The sequence below is a fragment of the Convolutriloba macropyga genome, chromosome 5, assembly GCF_964194025.1.
Source record: "Convolutriloba macropyga chromosome 5, txConMacr16.3, whole genome shotgun sequence".
Lineage (NCBI taxonomy): Eukaryota > Metazoa > Xenacoelomorpha > Acoela > Convolutidae > Convolutriloba > Convolutriloba macropyga.
The window spans coordinates 13,440,148-13,462,955 of record NC_134472.1 but is presented as its reverse complement, the minus strand read 5'-3'; the positions used below and the strand labels follow the sequence as shown (position 1 = coordinate 13,462,955).

The following is a 22,808-nucleotide window of genomic DNA, read 5'->3' as shown; positions in this document are numbered from 1 at the left end:
AAGTACCGAACATACCGACGATCTCTTACAATTAAGTACCGAACATACCGACGATCTCTTACGTTTAAGTACCGAACATACCGATGATCTCTTACGTTTAAGTACCAAATTTTCGACGATCTCTTACGTTTAAGTACCGAACATACCAACGATCTCTTACGTTTAAGTACCAAAAATACCGACGATCTCTTACGTTTAAGTACCGAACAAACCGACGATCTCTTACGGTTAAATGCCGAGCATAACGACGATCTCTTCTGTTTAAGTACCGAACATACCGACGATCTCTTACGTTTAAGTACCGAACATACCGACGATCTCTTACGTTTAAGTACCGAACATACCGACGATCTCTTACGTTTAAGTACCGAAAATACCGACGATCTCTTACGTTTAAATACCGAAATTACCGACCATCTCTTCCGTTTAAGTACCGAACATACCGAAGATCTCTTACGTTTAAGTACCGAACATACCGACGATCTTTTATGTTTAAGTACAAAAAATACCCACGATCTCTTACGTTTAAGTACCGAACATGCCGACGATCTCTTACGTTTAAGTACCGAACATACCGACGATCTCTTACAATTAAGTACCGAACATACCGACGATCTCTAACGTTTAAATACCGAACATACCGACGATCTCTTACGTTTAAGTACTAAACTTTCGACGATCTCTTACGTTTAAGTACCGAACATACCAACGATCTCTTACGTTTAAGTACCAAAAATACCGACGATCTCCTACGTTTAAGTACCGAACCAACCGACGATCTCTTACGGTTAAATGCCGAATATAACGACGATCTCTTCTGTTTAAGTACCGAACATACCGACGATCTCTTACGTTTAAGTACCGAACATACCGACGATCTCTTACGTTTAAGTACCGAATATACCGACGATCTCTTACGGATAAATACCGAACATAACCACGATCTCTTATGTTTAAGTACCAAAAATACCGACGATCTCTTACGTTTAAGTACCGAACATACCGACGATCTCTTACATTTAAGTACCGAACATACCGACGATCTCTTACGTTTAAGTACCGAACATACCGATGATCTCTTACATTTAAGTACCGAACATACCGATGATCTCTTACGTTTAAGTACCGAACATACCGACGATCTCTTACGTTTAAGTACCGAACATACCGACGATCTCTTACGTTTAAGTACCGAAAATACCGACGATCTCTTACGTTTAAATACCGAAATTACCGACGATCTCTTACGTTTAAGTACCGAACATACCGACGATCTCTTACGTTTAAGTACTAAACTTTCGACGATCTCTTACGTTTAAGTACCGAACATACCAACGATCTCTTACGTTTAAGTACCAAAAATACCGACGATCTCTTACGTTTAAGTACCGAACCAACCGACGATCTCTTACGGTTAAATGCCGAATATAACGACGATCTCTTCTGTTTAAGTACCGAACATACCGACGATCTCTTACGTTTAAGTACCGAACATACCGACGATCTCTTACGTTTAAGTACCGAATATACCGACGATCTCTTACGGATAAATACCGAACATAACGACGATCTCTTATGTTTAAGTACCAAAAATACCGACGATCTCTTACGTTTAAGTACCGAACATACCGACGATCTCTTACATTTAAGTACCGAACATACCGACGATCTCTTACGTTTAAGTACCGAACATACCGACGATCTCCTACATTTAAGTACCGAACATACCGATGATCTCTTACGTTTAAGTACCGAACATACCGACGATCTCTTACGTTTAAGTACCGAACATACCGACGATCTCTTACGTTTAAGTACCGAAAATACCGACGATCTCTTACGTTTAAATACCGAAATTACCGACGAGATCTTCCGTTTGAGTACCGAACATACCGATGATCTCTTACGTTTAAGTACCGAATATACCGACGATCTCTTACGTTTAAGTACCGAACATACCGACGATCTCTTAATTTTAAGTACCGAAAATACCGACGATCTCTTACGTTTAAATACCGAAATTACCGACGATCTCTTCCGTTTAAGTACCGAACATACCGAAGATGTTTACGTTTAAGTACCGAACATACCGACGGTCTTTTATGTTTAAGTACAAAAAATACCCACGATCTCTTACGTTTAAGTACCGAACATACCGACGATCTCTTACGTTTAAGTACCGAACATACCGACGATCTCTTACAATTAAGTACCGAACATACCGACGATCTCTTACGTTTAAGTACCGAACATACCGACGATCTCTTACGTTTAAGTACCAAACTTTCGACGATCTCTTACGTTTAAGTACCGAACATACCAACGATCTCTTACGTTTAAGTACCAAAAATACCGACGATCTTTTACGTTTAAGGACCGAACCAACCGACGATCTCTTACGGTTAAATGCCGAATATAACGACGATCTCTTCTGTTTAAGTACCGAACATACCGACGATCTCTTACGTTTAAGTACCGAACATACCGACGATCTCTTACGTTTAAGTACCGAATATACCGACGATCTCTTACGTTTAAGTACCGAACATACCGACGGTCTCTTACGTTTAAGTACCAAAAATACCGACGATCTCTTAGGTTTAAGTACAAAAAATACCCACGATCTCTTACGTTTAAGTACCGAACATACCGACGATCTCTTACGTTTAAGTACCGAACATACCGACGATCTCTTACAATTAAGTACCGAACATACCGACGATCTCTTACGTTTAAGTACCGAACATACCGACGATCTCTTACGTTTAAGTACCAAACTTTCGACGATCTCTTACGTTTAAGTACCGAACATACCAACGATCTCTTACGTTTAAGTACCAAACTTTCGACAATCTCATACGTTTAAGTACCGAACATACCAACGATCTCTTACGTTTAAGTACCAAAAATACCGACGATCTCTTACGTTTAAGGACCGAACCAACCGACGATCTCTTACGGTTAAATGCCGAATATAACGACGATCTCTTCTGTTTAAGTACCGAACATACCGACGATCTCTTACGTTTAAGTACCGAACATACCGACGATCTGTTACGTCTAAGTACCGAATAAACCGACGATCTCTTACGTTTAAGTACCGAACATACCGACGGTCTCTTACGTTTAAGTACCAAAAATACCGACGATCTCTTAGGTTTAAGTACAAAAGATACCCACGATCTCTTACGTTTAAGTACCGAACATAACGACGATCTCTTACGTTGAAGTACCGAACATACCGACGATCTCTTACAATTAAGTACCGAACATACCGACGATCTCTTACGTTTAAGTACCGAACATACCGATGATCTCTTACGTTTAAGTACCAAACTTTCGACGATCTCTTACGTTTAAGTACCGAACATACCAACGATCTCTTACGTTTAAGTACCAAAAATACCGACGATCTCTTACGTTTAAGTACCGAACAAACCGACGATCTCTTACGGTTAAATGCCGAGCATAACGACGATCTCTTCTGTTTAAGTACCGAACATACCGACGATCTCTTACGTTTAAGTACCGAACATACCGACGATCTCTTACGTTTAAGTACCGAATATACCGACGATCTCTTACGTTTAAGTACCGAACATACCGACGATCTCTTACGTTTAAGTACGAAAAATACCGACGATCTCTTAGGTTTAAGTACCGAACATACCGACGATCTCTTACGTTTAAGTACCGAACATACCGACGATCTCTTACAATTAAGTACCGAACATACCGACGATCTCTTACGTTTAAGTATCGAACATACCGACGATCTCTTACGTTTAAGTACCAAACTTTCGACGATCTCTTAAGTTTAAGTATCGAACATACCAACGATCTCTTACGTTTAAGTACCAAAAAGACCGACGATCTCTTACGTTTAAGTACCGAACATACCGACGATCTCTTACGGTTAAATACCGAGCATAACGACGATCTCTTCTGTTTAAGTACCGAACATACCGACGATCTATTACGTTTAAGTACCGAACATACCGACGATCTCTTACGTTTAAGTAGCGAATATACCGACGATCTCTTAAGTTTAAGTACCGAACATACCGACAATTTCCTACGTTTAAGTACCGAACATACCGACGATCTCTTACGGATAAATACCGAACATACTGAAAATCTCTTACGTCTAAGTACTGAACGTACCGACGATCTCTTACGTTTAAGTACCGAACATACCGACGATCTTTTATGTTTAAGTACCAAAAAAACCGACGATCTCCTACGTTTAAGTACCGAACATACCGACGATCTCTTACATTTAAGTACCGAACATACCGACGATCTCTTACGTTTAAGTACCGAACATACCGACGATCTCTTACGTTTAAGTACTGAAATTACCGACGATCTCTTACGTTTAAATACCGAAAATACCGACGATCTCTTCCGTTTAAGTACCGAACATACCGACGATCTCTTACGGTTAAATACCGAACATACTGACAATCTCTTACGTCTAAGTACTGAACGTACCGAAGTTCTCTTACGTTTAAGTACCGAACATACCGACGATCTTTTATGTTTAAGTACAAAAAATACCCACGATCTTTTACGTTTAAGTACCGAACATACCGACGATCTCTTACGTTTAAGTACCGAACATACCGACGATCTCTTACAATTAAGTACCGAACATGCCGACGATCTCTTACGTTTAAGTACCGAACATAACGACGATCTCGTACGTTTAGGTACCAAACTTTCGACGATCTCTTACTTTTAAATACAGAACATACCAACGATCTCTTACGTTTAAGTACCAAAAATACCGACAATCTCTTACGTTTAAGTACCGAACATACCGACGATCTCTTACGGTTAAATAACGAGCATAATGACGATCTCTTCTGTTTAAGTACCGAACATACCGACGATCTCTTACGTATAAGTACCGAACATACCGACGATCTTTTACGGTTAAATACCGAACATACTGACGATCTCTTACGTCTAAGTACTGGATGTACCGACGATCTCTTACTTTTAAGTACCGAACATATTGACGATCTCTTACGTTTAAGTACCGAACATACTGACGATATCTTCCGTTTAAGTACCGAACATACCGACGATCTCTTACGGTTAAATACCGAACATACTGACAATCTCTTACGTCTAAGTACTGAACGTACCGAAGATCTCTTACGTTTAAGTACCGAACATACCGACGATCTTTTATGTTTAAGTACAAAAAATACCCACGATCTTTTACGTTTAAGTACCGAACATACCGACGATCTCTTACGTTTAAGTACCGAACATACCGACGATCTCTTACAATTAAGTACCGAACATGCCGACGATCTCTTACGTTTAAGTACCGAACATAACGACGATCTCGTACGTTTAGGTACCAAACTTTCGACGATCTCTTACGTTTAAGTACAGAACATACCAACGATCTCTTACGTTTAAGTACCAAAAATACCGACGATCTCTTACGTTTAAGTACCGAACATACCGACGATCTCTTACGCTTAAATACCGAGCATAACGACGATCTCTTCTGTTTAAGTACCGAACATACCGACGATCTCTTACGTATAAGTACCGAACATACCGACGATCTCTTACGTTTAAGTACCGAACATACCGACGACCTCTTACGTTTAAGTACCGAACATACCGACGATCTTTTACGGTTAAATACCGAACATACTGACGATCTCTTACGTCTAAGTACTGGATGTACCGACGATCTCTTACTTTTAAGTACCGAACATATTGACGATCTCTTACGTTTAAGTACCGAACATACTGACGATATCTTACGTCTAAGTACTGAACGTACCGACGATCTCTTACGTTTAGGTACCGAACATATTGACGATCTCTTACTTTTAAGTACCGAACATACCGACGATCTCTTACGTTTAAGTACCGATCATACCGACGATCTCTTACGTTTAAGTACCGAACGTACCGGCGATCTCTTACGTTTAAGTTCCGAACATACCGACGATCTCTTACGTTTAAGTACCGAACATACCGACGATAACTTACGTTTAAGTACCAAACATACCGACGACCTCTTACGTTTAAGTACCGAACATACCGACGATCTCTTACGGTTAAATACCGAACATACTGACGATTTCTTACGTCTAAGTATTGGACGTACCGACGATCTCTAACGTTTAAGTACCGAACATATTGACGATCTCTTACGTTTAAGTACCGAACATACCGACGATCTTTTACGTTTAAGTAGCGAATATACCGACGACCTCTTACGTTTAATTACTGGACGTACCGACGATCTCTTACGTTTAAGTACCGAACATATTGACGATCTCTTACGTTTAAGTACGGAAGATACTGAAGATATCTTACGTCTAAGTACTGAACGTACCGACGATCTCTTACGTTTAAGTACCGAACATATTGACGATCTCTTACTTTTAAGTACCGAACATTCCGACGATCTCCTACGTTTAAGTACCGAACATACCGACGATCTCTTACGTTTAAGTACCGAACATACCGACGATCTCTTACGTTTAAGTACCGAACATACCGACGATCTCTTACGCTTAAATACCGAACATACTGACGATCTTTTACGTCTAAGTACTGAACGTACCGACGATCTCTTACGTTTAAGTACCGAACATACCGACGATCTATTACGATTAAGTACCAAGAATACCGACGATCTCTTACGTTTAAGTACCGAACATATTGACGATCTCTTACGTTTAAGTACCGAACATATTGACGATCTCTTACGTCTAAGTAACGAACATACCGACGATCTCTTACATTTAATTACCGAACACTTTCTTACATTTGAAACTGATCATACCAAAGACTCTATCAGATTTTTTGTCGTTTTTGTTCGCCCTTCTTAACTAGGGTTGACCCATGCAAAGTGAGAACGTTACAATGTTGTGAGGTGCTTCCAAGACTTTTATGTGATTATACCAATTGGTAGAAGTGTCTTGATGCTAGTACTGATGCCAGATTCGTATAATATGAGTACAGTACATTAGAGTAAGTTCAGCCAGGGGATGCTTTAACTGACGTATTCACTTCTTAAACAAGTATATTTTTTTACTTTTTAATGATTACGATTCATGTCAAGACTATTAACAGTTGGAGAGAGGTATTTAATTTATAATATCATGTAACGATTTTACAAAGACAAAAAATAACTTTTGTTCTGACGTCACCAATCAAATGCATTCAGGTACATTAATAATGAACAATAGCCTCAATTAACGTTGCAGCGTCTTTTGAACTTTTCTGAGGAAAACATTTTTTTGTGCATTAACCATTTTTGAACTTTTACCCTGTCACAGACAATAATCATTATCATTCTTAACGTGCTGGAATAAAAGCGCAGTAAGTGTAAGAATAATGGCATTTGTACAAAGCGCTTACGGTTAGATTTGTAGATTTGATCTTCAGTGATGAAAGATAATGTTAACTTTTCATGAAACTCTGCAGTCATCTAAAATAATAATCGAAATACAACAGACCCAAACAATTGAATACCCTGCATCAAATATTTAATAAATCCGTTTGAAATCTCACTGTTAAAAAAGCATCAAATGGAACTGTTGTACCCTTTTGAAAAATTCAACTCTTCTGTCAGTTGAACAAAAGATAAACGTGACCTAATTGCCTGCAAAAGGCAATCTTTAGCAAACATTTACTGTCGCAATTTCCCCCTGCCATTTCCCTCAATGTCAATAGATATTTCGGGTCTTTGTCATTCTGAACCCACCCCCCCGCCCCCCACACACACATACACCTTAATTAGGGGGCAAATAACGTAAAGCCCCCCCCCCCCCCCAACTACAGTAAAAATACCGTAAAGGGGGTGTAATTTCTTCGGGTATTGTGGTCTAATTTTTCTTGGGTTGGGGGTATCATTTCGTGAGGATGGGTTGGTGGGGGGGGGGGGTATAATGAGAAAGACCCGATATTTCTTTGCAATAGTAAGGCGAACTTTTTATATCTATTTTAATTACTTTTTTACCCTGACCAGGCGATTTGGACTTGATATAAATTGCAGCGTTCACGTCGGATAACATTTTTAAATACCCTCCAGCAATTTTCTTTTTGATGCTTAAAATGAACTTCTATTTGATTTTCGGTCCCGTGCAAAAAATGAAATCTAAAGTGGTTGCTTTTATTGATTTGCTTTTTTGCTGTTTGCTATTTGTTGTTATATGTTTTTTTTTTCATACGCTAGAAAAAATTTAACAGTTTAAACCGAATACAGAGTATTTAAGGTTGTTTCAATAATCAAGGTGGCTTAATTTTGAATGTCAAATATTTACTGCGACAGTTAACCTGACGATTTTAGCCCAAAGTTAGTAACCCCACGGGGATAAAGGGTGCTTAGGTTAACAGTTTATGTCAAATGCAACCCGCTTACAACAGTTCAATTTTTCAATCTCATTTTCCACCCCCCAAAAATTACAGGTAAATTATATAATTTTTGAACTGATTTCCCGCCTGGTAATTGTGTAAACAACCAATTGTTAGTTTACAAGCACTGTCAGTAAAATGCGATTAGGTTTTTATAATTTCAGCATCCTGGTTATTTAACTTCCTATGGTTATTTACTATGACAATTTTTCATTTCGCTATCATTTTGATGGTATTAATTTTGTGAGGTTCAAATTGCTAAATTCTGTTACATCAGTCAACTGTGTTTAGTTATGGCATATTGATACAATCATAATTAGAGATATGGTTGTTTTATATAACTCGATAATTATGGAGATGTCACGAGGATAAAGGTTTGTAGAATCTGTAATGTGCTTTGACACAATGTTCCGGCGGCCCATCATAAAAATCATCAAAATTTGAAAACGTATATTCTATGCAACCTAGATGTAAAACTTATCTGCAGATATTATTTGAAAATAATTTTTTTCCTGCTACTAAAATTGTGGATCATAAGCTGAACGCTAACATAAATTAGTTGCCAACCAAGTATCAAAAAAAATTTTTAAAGATTTTTTTATATCAGTAAAATTTGAGTTTTTTTAAATCTGAGCCACTCATCAAACCTAATTAACCCAGCATGGTAGTAAAAAAGCCACACAAAAGACCTCCTTGACCGACCCTCTGGACGTTCACGGAGACTGAAATGCAGATACCACATGACAGATTTGCTTTACAAACATGTTCAAAACAGTGTTCGACTGTAGTTAGTTATTTTGTCTGGGTTGCACAATTATACATCATTTTGCTTTAAAACTGAAGATTCATAAAATGCTTAGTTATAAACGCTTATTTTAATTCGCTCTACCGAACTGGTATCTTAATGCACACACAAAATGACTGCCCAGAATCTGTCAAAATACAGTCTTATTCAATTTTTTATCTTTGATCGTGATCAAGTTTACCATAATTCGCTAATTGTTCCGACCTCACTTGTGGGGGGAGGAACTGTATACTCAAATTGGGTTTTTTTGTTCAGACAATTTTGGCCGACCGATATATTCATCGTAGAGAAATGTGAGTGGTATCATTAAAAAGCTCATCCAGCGTAGAGTTCGAAATTAAAAAGATTTTTTTGAATTTTGTTTTTTTTCGAGGAGTTATCGAGGTTTATAGTTTCATGTGAACACGGGTTATTCGGTTCACATTTGTTCAATTTTACCGTAATTTTTGTTGAATTAACTTTTTTTCCATGAAGCTTTAATTCAAAAATTACATTTCACGCCACAAAATAAATCAATTTTCTGTTCCTAATAGACGAAAGGCAATAAAAAGACTAATTTTGGTCTCATAGGGAAGATTACTATCAAAAAAATTCAAATTTTATTTAAGAGCTTTTTTCTTTAGAAAATGTTGCATATTTTTTGGTTTTTCAAGTCAACTAGAGTCTTGTCACTTTTCATATCGAGGTTCCGTTAATGACAAACCTCATTTACAATCAAATAAAGCCCAATGATTAAAAAATTCGTTTCCAAGGAATCGCTCATGTTTTTTTTCGGATTCGTACCTCAGTTTTCGTAATTTTAATTGAAAATTTGATTTTCTTTTGAGGTTTTACTAAATTTTTGGAATCCTATGGCATAAAATCGCTAGCCTAATGTGCATAACATTTCGTAATGAGCATTAAGTGAACCTATCTTGTGCTTTGAAGGGACAGCTAATGGCTGTTAGTACATTGAAAATAAATTTTCGACTTTTTTTTAATTTTAAATAATTTGAAACTTATTTTTGGAACTGTAAGCCAGTATCACTCCTACCCCACTTTCTTCTACTGCAACCCAAAATTGATCTTTTTGGCAGTTTTATCTTCTAACACTTGGTTATATGACTTCAGTGCCACAAGGTTTCAATTTTTTAAAAAATTTTTTGTACTTTTCGTATTATTGGTTCCATTTGAAATCTTATCTTGTTATCCTAATATTGATGGCTCCCACTTTTTTAGCTGAAACGTTCAATGGACCATGGATAAAGTTTTTAGAGAAGAAAAGCATATGGTTTAAATGGCTTCAACACTTTCTTCTTGCTTTTTTCTACAGAATTTTTTTGTATGTATTCGTTTTTTTCATAGTCATAAGACTTATTGTGATGTCGTATTGAATAGCTATGCAACACAATATTTTTCGCTCATGTCGAAGCATAAATGAGCATATTTTTTGACTTCCGTTGAAAGCTATTGACTTAAAGGTCTGTTAAGACTATAAAAAGATTTTTTTGAAAATTTTAGAACATAAATCAACCTAAAGCTTATTTTCGTGAACTGTAAGTCAGTCACAGTAATGGCAGTACCATTTTTTTTTCTACTTCAACAAAAGTATGTTTAGTTGGTGGTTTTATCTTTTAACTATTGGTTATATGACTTCACTGCCACAAGATCTCTTTTTAAATTTTTGGGTATTTCGTATTTTTGCTTCGTTCTGAAACCTTATCATGTTATCCCATTAATAATGGCTCCCATTGGCTTAGAAAAGAAGTTTAGTGGATCATAATTAAAGTTTTCCTAGGAAAAGTAATCATTTAATGGCTTCGACATTTTCTTCGCGCACTTTTCTACGAGATTTTTTGGTTTTCGCATGTTTGTTGTTTTTTTTCCATAATCTTAAGACGTATTGTGATGTCTTATTGATTATCTATGCATGCCAAAAAAATTGTTGTTTTTACATTTTGGCATAACTGAGGATATCTATAGACTGCCGTTGAATTTATTGGCTGTTAAATCTATAAAAATATATATTATTTTTGAGCATTAAAAAATCTTTAAAAAATCTTAAAACTATTTTTGTGAACTGTAATTCAGTCTCAGTAAAGACAAAACTCTTTTCCTTTCTGTATCAACAGAAATTTTACAGTTTATACTTAGCAAAATTTATTTTTAATTTTTGTATATTTATATTCTTAATTTTTGTTCCTTTTGAAATTTTGTTACATTATCCAAATATTGATAGTTCCCATTGGCTTTGAGAAGACGTTCAATGGATCGTAGAAAAAGTTTTTCAGAGAAAAACTTATGGTTTAATTGGCTTCGACGCATCCTTCTCGCAATTTTTAACTGAATTTTCGGATTTTGCCTGTATTTGTTGTTGTTTTCATATTTAATGACATTTTGTAATGTCTTATTGATAATTTTTGAGTGACAAACATCCTTGTCATCACATCTAAGCATAATTTAGTGTTTTCAATGGCTTCCGTCGTAAGCCATTGAAATTTTTGACGTTGATAGCAGTGGTTTTCTCAAAAATTTGGTTGTCTTTTTGTTTTTTTTCATTGCCATACGACTTATTGTGATGAGTTATCGAAGAGATATGAACAAAAATATCATTGCCTTCCCTTCAAGGAAAAATTTAGCGCAGTTACTTAGTTCCATTGAAAGCTATTGAATTTAATGGGTTTGATACTAGTCGTTATTTAAAAAATTTCGTGGTTTCAATTATATTTGTCTAAATTTGTTGTTTTTCAAGTCCTTTTGTAACAATAAAAACAATCCAATTGCTGTTAAATATTAATTGAAAGTAGCAAATTGTTTGAAAAAAGTCCTTTTCTAATGGATTTAACACTTTTATCGCTTATTTTTTTTTGAATTGCGTCTTTTTGCCTTTTTATCGATTAAACGAATGATGTTAACCGAAGCAGTCAGTTTATAGCGAACAAAATTATGATATTAAGCTTTTTTCAAATATTATTCAAACTTTTCAGATTTTATTGTTCTTTTCGTCAACTTGTAACTTATTCTCGTCTTTGGGATGTCCCATCCAATTCCTCGAATTTCAAAATATAACATGTCTACTGATACTATGTCGTAATTGATGTTTTGTTTGCTGCATAAGGTGCGTTTTCATAAAAATTTTGTGAGTGGTGTATGTGTGGTTATTTTTCTCTTCTTTTATAACATTCAGGTGACAACAGATCCCAATGATTTTCAAATGTGGCCCGAATGAACTTGTTTATTATTTCAGTATAAATTTAGCTGAATTAGTATATATAAAAACTGAAACAAAAAACATAGTGTTCAGATAATGGCAAATGATTTTAATGGCTTCAATAGTTGGTTTTTTTGCAAATTGTTTGTAATTTTGTGAGATTTTCTGCGTCTTTAGTCTGTTCCTATAGCTTATTTTAACCAATAACAGGTCCCATTGGTCTCATAATGACTTTTCAATGAATTTATCAAGAATTGTTTTTTTTTGGTTATAAGCTAAAGATTTTTAGACTTTTGAATTTATTTGTTTTAAAAAATATTATTTGATATTTGATTTTTAACCCCATTTTTTCTTCTGTTTGTCGAATTGTTACCTAGTCTTATTAAGGAAAACATCCATATGCTGTACAGTAAGGAAAAACTAAACTTGCGTAGTTAAGGTTTTATCTGATTGCGTTTTGACGTTGTTACTAGGTGCTTTGAATTTTGGATAATGGGTTTCTACCATGAAATTTTTGTTTTTGCTTATCTTTTTGTTTATTGTTTTCTCTCGTAGTCGTTTCAATGGCAGATCTCGTTAGCGCTGTAATGAGGCTTGGCATTATGTAGTTCAATTAGTAGTTAGGTTTTGTAACAATTTTTTAAACACAAACATCTATTTTTGTTATCTCTTCACTTGGTTGACAATTAAGTCACAAATGTAGATGAGCTCGGGTAGGAACATCATTTGCAAACGCACATTAACGAGACTCCTTGTTGTTCAATAATTTCTCAAATACATACAGTTGAGACACACAGAAGTAAACCAGAAGTAAAAATACAAAAGTGAAAAGTAAGTTAAGTTTTGAAAGATTTGGATACAATTTAGATCTGATCACAAACTCCATTTGAAGATCTTCAAGTGTAACGTCAACAAAAAATAATATTGAAATCCTGTTCCAAAAGGCGCTGAAGTCAAACTATTCTCATAGAAACAAAAAAATTTTCAAACAAAAAGGGTTTCATAAGATTTCATAAAACAACTTTTCAAAACATTAATATCTATGTAGTGATCTACAGGTATGAAGTCTCAAAGCCAGCGAAGTGCTATGAGTCTATCAAAATGCATGGTTTCTAGGTTATTAAAACCACGACCCTATATTAGAACACATGATAACATCAATAGTTTTACGATCAGTAAGCAAGTTAATAAGAAGAAAACACTACTTGGAGACTAAAAGTCAACAAGGAGGATAGGTAATGTGCGTACGCTTATAATGTTCCGACCCCGCTAATCCACATAATTGACCTAATTGGTTACAAAATCATGAAGGGATCGAAAGCTTTCAAAAACATAGACATCGTTCAATAAACAACCAATCAGAAAAGATAATGCCACACCAGAGGACCGATAAAAGTTGTTGAAATGAGGACTACTAGATAGGACAAAAATAAAAATCTAACAACAAACATTATTTACGACCAAATCTATAAAAAATGAAAAAATAATCATAACAAAATAAAACTCGCATCAGATAAAACTCAAAACAATTTAACCTATTCTTCATTAGAAAAGATATGAAACCTGAACCTGTCCGCAAAGCGGCTGCTTAACAGGTTGACAAAAAAGAACAAATAGGTGCCAAGTTCAAAATACTTTTCCATTTTTGAAACCAATTATATTCAAAGGTATTAATGTCATTAGATATCAACTGAAACCACTAAAAAAATCCTTTATATCTAAATAGGAGGCAATTGAGACATGTCATTATGCAATATTCGATTGCGCAAAATTTCAAAGCCAATGGGACCAACGATTTTTGTTTTAACTTAAAAAGAAACCAATAATCTTTTAAAGTATACAAATATAAAAAAATCTAACTTTTTGTGAAATCTCGTAGTAACAGTTGTAACAAAGCTGAGAAACAAAAGTTTGAAGCTACAACCGTTATAAATTATAGCTCACTGGAAACGGGTTGTGCCTTGTGTTTACAAAGACTGAGCTCCAAATCGATCGAAAAACTATTTTTAAAAGACAAAGCTCAAAAACCCAATTTTTTTGGAAACAGATATATTCAAAAGTCACAACAGACTTAGGATTACAACAAAAAGCGATGAATTAAGTTTCAACACCACAGGAAGCAATTGGACCTGTTGATATTGAAACTAAGTCACGAGCCCACAAAAAAAATGTCATGAAGAGGCCAAAACATCAACCAATTTTACAACATGACACTGTTGAGGACGCTACAACTATAAGAGGTTATCTGCAAAAACTGTAAGTTATCAATTCCCTTCATTTTAATATCAACGAATCTGCCTTATAAAAGGATTACTTACACATGACAACAAAATGAAACCCAAGAATTGACAGTATAGAAATCTCGAAATTTTTTTTTAGTAAACTAAATGGTCGAAGCACTCAGTCACAACGCATATCCAAGCCAGTATAAATTTTGAATCAACAAAAGTAATTAAGACTTCTAATGAATGAGATTTAGTTACATGGTGACGAAAAAAGGAAAAAGGAGACAGATGAAAAAATTTTTTTAATTTTAATTTGAAAGTCGTTAAAACAAACAGCTTAAGACTGAAGTCTTCAACTCGGTTGAGTTGTACGTTTTGGGGAAGCAATTAGGATCTATCGTTATCAGGTATTTGGTGTATATCAACGAAAAGAAAGTCAAACTTAGGTAAAACCAAGAATCCTCAAAATTTTGCGAGATAACTGTGTCTAAGCCCAAAAAGCATAAACCATTGAACCAAAACAATTATCAAATCCTGATTTGCCTTTTTCAAATGTATTGCATTTTCCCTGAGATTTTTTTCTTGAGTTGGGCTCGTCATTAATGTGATAGTGGGACAAGGAAACAAATTGAGCTCACAAAAAAATGCAATTATGATGAAGAATAAAAGAAAAATTGAAAACGATTAGTAACAAAATAAAGAAACGATTAGCTTAATTCAAAATATATTACCAACATTAATTTATGCATTGGTTTCTGCCTGTTTCTTAAGACTGCGTCCGAAGTAGAGAGAACTAAAAAAATAGTGGCAAAGCTCAAATATTCACCTATATTTTCTTAAAAAAAATATATTCAAAGTCTTAACAGACATTAGATATCAACCAAAAAAATAACTAGGTTCTTTCATACGTTGTTTTCTGCCTGTTTTTTATGACTGCGCCCGAAGTTCAGAGAAATAAAAAAATAGTGGAAAAGTTCAAATATTCACCTATATTTTCTTAAAAAAATACATTCAAAGTTTTAACAGACATTAGATATCAACCAAAAAAAACTAGGTTCTATTAAACCTTCAAAAAATAACTGGATCTTTAATTGGAGACAATAAGCGGTTGAACTACAAAAACCGTTAAAAAAGAAAAGAAAACGCAAGAAGTCCATAAAAGTTTTTCAAAAACAATTGGACAGACCCTTGAAAAACCATGAGCTTAATTCTGAAACCATAATGTAATCTCTTTGGGTCTCGTTTATTGTAAACAGTATATGTCATAAATTTAGCCTTGGTTTGAAGTTATTGTCCGTAATTTACATAAAAAACATTCACACTGCGGAATTTTTTTGAAGAAAGGTCGCGCCTCATTGAAACCTAAAAAATTTTTATCATAAGGATTCATGGTGAGATCAAGATAAACCCAGATATTTCTGAATGTCTAACGAAACCTCAATTGTTGAAATGGTTGCGAAATAGATCAGTACTATACAAAACCTTTCAGTTCGTCAAAAAAATGCATTTTGTATAATTATGGACACTAAATTTGCAAAACATTGGCAAAATTATAATTCCAGAAGACTGATAAAGCCAGCGGGAGTACAATTAGCTCTTTTAAGAGATTAAAAAGTATATCGCCGCAGTTTAAAGGTTATTCCCAGCCAAATTAAAGGAAGTGGGCTAAAAAGGCCATTTTTTCGACGAAAAAAATTCTGAATTTGAAAAAATAGCATAAATTCTAGCCAAAAAACTCGGACCGAACAATTCAGCAAACCTCCTTTATATTTAGAGATAAATTCGATAACACTATCATTAACAATTTTAACATATTTGAGCACTATTGACAAAAATTTGGTCAAAACTGACAAAATTTGGTCAAAAATGTGAAAAAATAAAACAGCTGAAATACGTTTATTATTCACAAAATTTTAAACCTCGATAACTCCCTATAAAAAGTAAAAATTGAAAAACGTCTTTTTAGTTCCATTTTACGCTGGATGGGGTTTTTAATGATACCACTCACAACTCTCTACGATTATTTTATCGATCGGCCAAAATTGTCTGAACAAAAAAACCCATTTGAGTAAATAGTTCCTCCCCCCTCAGAGAAGGGTCGAAACAATTATAAATAACAGATGGCGGCAAGTTTAAAAGATTTAAAAGATTTTTAAAAGATGAATCAAAAGAAGCAAATAATGTCAAATTGCCAATACGTTAATTGCCTAAGCAATTTTTTTAGCCCCTTTAAGGAGAATCCACTTTGGTTCGAAAAAAATCAATGCAAATTGCTAAGCATAAGTGACAAAGCAATAAAAACAGAGGACAATGGAGTGAACTCAAAAACATAAGAGACTCAATTTATGCATTTGTGAAATCAAAAATTGTCGGCATCAAAAAAGGCTTGATTATAATCTACAATAAATCAATCAATACTTTCAGGGCACTACAGTTCAGAGTTCTACAGATCTATTTTCCCAAATTGAAAAGAACAAAATGCTATAACGATGCTAGCCAGGTTATTTCGTTAATAAAAGACCCCGTACCGGATCATCCCGGGACGACCAGTCACTCCCATCATCCAACAGTATTACTTAGCATAAATGTACACAAAAGCAATGCGCCGCAGCCCAAAGACTACGAACATCTCTCACAGGGAAATGTACACACATCATTCCATATAGCATTTATATCAAGTACTGTTCAGCATTTAATATTCGCCAAGAGTTAACACTTACGCTCCCGATTGTTGGGTAAAATATTTAGGTCAAATTCTCTTATAAAAAAACGTTGATCATGTGTTTATGTACCCTCTCTACTGAAAGGTTGTCACTTTTGATTGTCTGTATTCAATTTATTCTCTTTACCTTTCATGATCGAAACTCGGACATAATAATAAGCTTGGAATCATACTGTTTTTCGCACTAGTATACTCTACCGTTAGTCGTAACCAGTAGTCTTCGCGTTGAGTTAGCTGGGATAAGTTCGTGACACAATCATTTTTATTTATGTTCTATATCCACTTGATCTTCATTCAGATTTTGTAAGACGAGAGATTATGAAAGAAAAATAGGTATTTTATCTAATCATCTTCTCAGTATTGATTGTACCGCTATTACTACAGTAAGAAGTGAGGTTTAAGTTGGTGTCTTTGAATGTTCAGGTATATGGATGCCAAAATTTGTTCAATCCATGCGGGATTTTTGATCAGATTCACGAGAATTGTTAAACTGGAAAGAAACTATAAAAACTTCAAGAATTTTAATTCTATTTCTCGCACGGGGGGGGGGGGGGGGCACAAACAGAAAAGATCTAAAGAATTTTTGGATCTTGTCGTTTGTGCCCCTCCCCCACTCACCAGCTTAGAGGGTGAATATTATTTGCACCCCCAGACACACGTGCAATATTTTTACTATGTAATGATTTACTATGTAATGGCACGTGTTCTCTAACTGGGGGACGCATAACGTTCTGGGGGGCACAAACATAAACAATCCGAACTTTTTTTAACACTTTTTGCTGACATTTGTTCAAAACACGTGCTAAAAGTTCGTTCAATTGACCACAATTATTCCAACCTGGTTTAACTTATTTATTTATAATAATAGTAAACCATCAGTAACAACCTATATGTTTTGTGTCCATATTCCATAAAACAATCAATGTGATATGATTTAAATTGTCCAGACTTTTGGTCTAAAGTGACGCTCATCCGATTATGAAATTTGATTTCCGTTAGCGACACCAATTATATGCAACATTGTTTTTATTTCAATCAAATATTTCATATTATTGTCTGTGTGACGAATGACCAAAACATGTTTAGATGAAAAACGTTTATTTGTATGCAATTGGCCGACGCACAGGAGTGCCGAAACAGAAAACCGGTTTCATCAATTTTTGTTGTAACCCCATTTTTTGGAAGGGAAGGTGGACGTTTATGGCGGGAATACGCCTGCTAATTGTCTAGCAAATAAGGAGGAGATAAAAAAATTAACATATCAACATATCGTTCAACAAACTACTAAATGAATAAGACAATCTACCTTAGAGGGCCGATGAGACCTGTGACTCACATAATATGACTACCGGAAAAGACGGCGATACAAATCAAATAATTGCAAATATTAATTACGACCAAAATTCGTTGTCCATTCTTTGAAAGCCAATAACAACCAGATTAAACTGAACGTCAATATAAAAAATGTGGCTTTTTTGCTCAATGCTACTTTGCAGCAAGTCGACAAGAAATGAGCAAAAGAGCAAAGTTTAATAAAACGTTGCTTTTTTTGAAAACATTTAATGTCAAACTGAACAGAAACATTATGCATCAAATGAAGTCATTGAGAAATTCTTTTATACCTCCGTAAAGAGCGATTGAGATTTTTCCTTATCCAGGATATATCAAACGACTACAAAAAGAACGAAAAAATCAGGCAAAAAGAAAAAATGTTGGCTAAAAAGTTTAAACGAAAACGATGTCCCAGACAATTAAACCTTAAGCTGCTCAGTAGAAACAATTTAACAATAAAACATTTTGGATTGCTTATTTTAAATGACCAGAAGACCGCCCATTTTTGTGATACTGTGAAAAAAAAACAAAAAAACTACAAAAAAGGCAACATTCCAAAAATCACGAAATTTGTACGAATATTGGTTGCACACAGAGACTATTTGGGGAAAAAACATGTAGTAAAGAGCAACGTGTAGTTCAATAGATAAGGGATGTAACTTGTCTATAGAGATGCTAAGCTACATGTGAACAGAAATAAGGTTGACAAATCTGAGAAATTAATTGTCAGAAATCCATTTTTATTTCACATTTAGAAAGGAATATTTTCAAATGTCATAGCCAACATAAGCTTTCGACCGAAAAAGTAGACAGTTTATCTTGCATCTGCTTCGAAAACTAATTGCGCCTGTTTTTGGTCTAGTGAGTGATAAGACTATAAAACAACATTAAATACAAGCTGAATTGAAAACTTTCACAATTAAAATTACAAAACCGCAGTGTTGAAGCCATTAAGTTTATAAAAACAATAATTGCGAGAAAAAAAAATCTCCAATTGCGTCTTCTTTTAACATCATGAAGTCTTGTTGTGGTGAAAGGAATATCTGGAAATGACAGCAAAAAGACCCACAAAAATTGAAAAGTATCTAAATTTCACGAAATTCTGCTGAAAAAAGTGTGTAGGCCGTGGAGACATCAGTCAAAACGTTCAAACAGCAGAAAAATATTGTTTGTTTCAACAATACATTAAAAAGATCTCTCCATAATGAGTCTAAGATACGAAAATGATACAAAGCTGTAAAATATGAAAAAACCGCAAACCAGAACAAAGAGGGATAAATTGAAGTGCACATTTACGCTTTTTTTTGAGAAAAATTGAAATTGAAAGTCAACCAATAATTTTTATCTGTATACCGATATCAGTTACTAATTTTTAAGTTGTATCCATTTTTGGCTACTGAGACTGTTAATTACCCACAATTTGTCATACGACAACAAAATTAACAACAAATACATGGTAAAAGTAGTAAACTCTAGCTAAACCTGCAAGAGAACGGTGTCGACGCACTTAAGACCATATCTTATGAAAACAGTAATTCAATTCAGTAACGAATTTTGTAACGTTTTTTTCAGTTAGATAGTTTAGTAATGTGACAATTTACCAAAGAAACAAAAACAATAGCAAAAATAGGCAGTTATGCACAAAAATCGGAAAATTTTGTATAAAAATTTAATACCTAAACCACAAAACTGTTCTTGTAAAACAAACGGCCACAAAATTAGTTTGAACACATGGTTACAAGAAATAAGGTTTGACTTTTTATTACTGAGAAAACGCTAAAAGTTGACAGAAATAATCTAAAAAATTGACAAGTTCAAAAAATCACTAAAATTTCTTTAAAACAAATACTTTCAATAACATAGGGGACATTAGGTAACAACCGAATGCATGGTACATGTTTACTTACACTTCTTGAAGAAGCCATTTGGCCTTTTGAATGGTTACACTCAGTAATCAGAGTGCAAAAAGAACAACAATTGAAGGCAGAACACAAGAACTAAAGCTTAGTAAAACTCTTCTTCAAAGCCATAAAAAACCAGTAGGATCTCCGTAAACAATATATATCAACATTTGATCCGAGTTATACGTAAATGGCAGACGTCATTAATAGAGCTGTGAATAAGAAATTTTGTCAGTAAATAATATTAAGGAAAGAAAAGCAAAATATTTTGAAAGAAAGAGGCACCACAAAACTAAAAATTAAAAAGTTTCTGATGTAAGAATCCATGATAATATCAAACCTATCCCTTTTCGGCTCCAAAGAAACTGACCAAGTGTTCCCAATGTTCGCATATTAGACTAATTTTTGAGTGAAATTCTTAAAAATTTAGAAAAATAATGATGCAATTTGTACATTTATCGAGTAAATTTTGCAAAAAACGGCAAAATGGTAATATCCGAAGACTTTTAGGGCGCCAAGTCTCAATTAGTTCTCTTTTGTAATATGTTCATAGATTGTGTCAGCAATCTCTAGGTCTTCAATTTTGGCAAACTTCAACAAATCGGACCAAAAACGCATATTTTGTGCAATCTTTGATGAAGAGTCTGAATTTTGAAATTTTAATCAACACTATTAGCCAAGCAGACTTCAGTCAAACAATTTAACAACGCTCTTGTATCTCTAACGGTAACAATAACATTGTATCCTTAAAAATTTTAATTTATTTTAATTTGTATTACCATAATTGTGCTAATTAGCAAAAGTTACTGATATTGTGAATAAAAACTGTCAAAAATTCACAAAACTTTAAACCTCGATGACTCCATATAAAAAACAAAATTGGATTTTTTTCTATTTTCTCTAGGACGTACGTTATTTTTAATGATACTGCTCATAACTCAGTACAATGAATATATCGATCGGCCAAAATTGACTGAACAAAAGAGTTCCCACTTTAGTATATAGTTCCTCCCTCCCCACTAGAGTGGGGGTCGGAACAATAAGGCGCAAGATTTTTGATTTCACGAAATACAGGTACTTCGTTTTAGTTCTTTTTAGCTATTTAAGACCACTATTGTTGTTTGATTATATCATTGGTGTAGTTTTTAGACGACTGTATCAAAAATGTTTGTTAACTTTTACCACCCTCGTTTTGACTCCGATCATGCGTTTGAAGCTGAAACTGATCTAAATCCTGTGCGCTTTAAACCATTTTCCCGAAACTGTAGTCAAGCAAAGTTGTTCAATGGCAAATTCTCTCACCAGGAGCCTGTTCGAACTGGAACCCCGGCCTCATTTGGAATTGGCTAATGCCCCTGACTCTAAACTCTGGGGCCAAGAAAACTTTGATTGAAATTTAGATATCGAGCAGTTACTTGGTTAGCAGGGTTTTGGCATTACAGAATCTATAGGGTTTTGAGCATTTTTTAAGAACAAACATGAGCAGTGTTGTTCAAATTTGCTGTGTAATTATTAGCAAAGTTGCTTCGCAAACTGATTAGGTTGCCAGAAAGGCTAAAAAAGTGAAGAACATATCAAAAGCCGTAAACACAATTTTGAATAGAGCAGAAAACAAAAAATAGCAAAAACCGGTTCGTTGCGTCTCCCCTAAACGGTAAATATAAAAATATAAAAGCCCAAAAACTTCTGTGAAAAGTCGACTGTTTGGAGGGATAAAATGGGGTCCTCAAACATTACAAAAGAGTAATTTATTCAAGAAAAGACCACTGAAAAAAGCTAAGAAATAAGAAAAACTAAAAGTGGACATTTTAAAAAAATTAAGATCTTTTTTTAGAATTTTTCGAAGAATTTAAAAAAGTATTTGATCGTCAGTAGTGCTTACCATGAACAGGGATAGAAACCAAAAAAAGAAAAGATTTTCATGGCAAAAATAATGCGGACAAATCAAACCCTATGCGAAAAACAAAATAAACAATTGTTTCTATTATGCGCAAAATAGACCCAATTGGTTATTTTGCTTTCGCATAGGGTTTGATTTGTCCGCATTAATTTTACCATGAAAATCTTTTATTTTTTTTTTGGTTTCTATCCCTGTTCATGGTAAGCACTACTGACGATCAAATACATTTTTAAATTCTTCGAAAAATTCTAAAAAAAGCTTTTAATTTTTTTAAAATGTCCACTTTTAGTTTTCCTTTTTTCTTAGCTTTTTTCTGTGATCTTTTCTTGAAAA

The 22,808-nt window shown here is 34.5% G+C and overlaps 2 protein-coding genes across 2 annotated transcripts in view; one reads left to right on the top strand and one right to left on the bottom strand.

The window, feature by feature from the left end:
* Positions 1-22,808, bottom strand: part of LOC142339148 (zinc finger homeobox protein 3-like) — a 342,404-nt gene that overhangs the window by 113,232 nt on the left and 206,364 nt on the right. The gene's annotated exons all lie outside the window — the stretch shown is intronic.
* The window catches only part of LOC142339149 (5-hydroxytryptamine receptor 1D-like), a 118,779-nt gene continuing 104,686 nt past the window's right edge, over positions 8,716-22,808 (top strand). The window contains exon 1 of the mRNA XM_075388925.1: positions 8,716-8,774. The gene's annotated coding sequence lies outside the window, so the exon portion shown is untranslated. The remainder of the gene's footprint in view (positions 8,775-22,808) is intronic.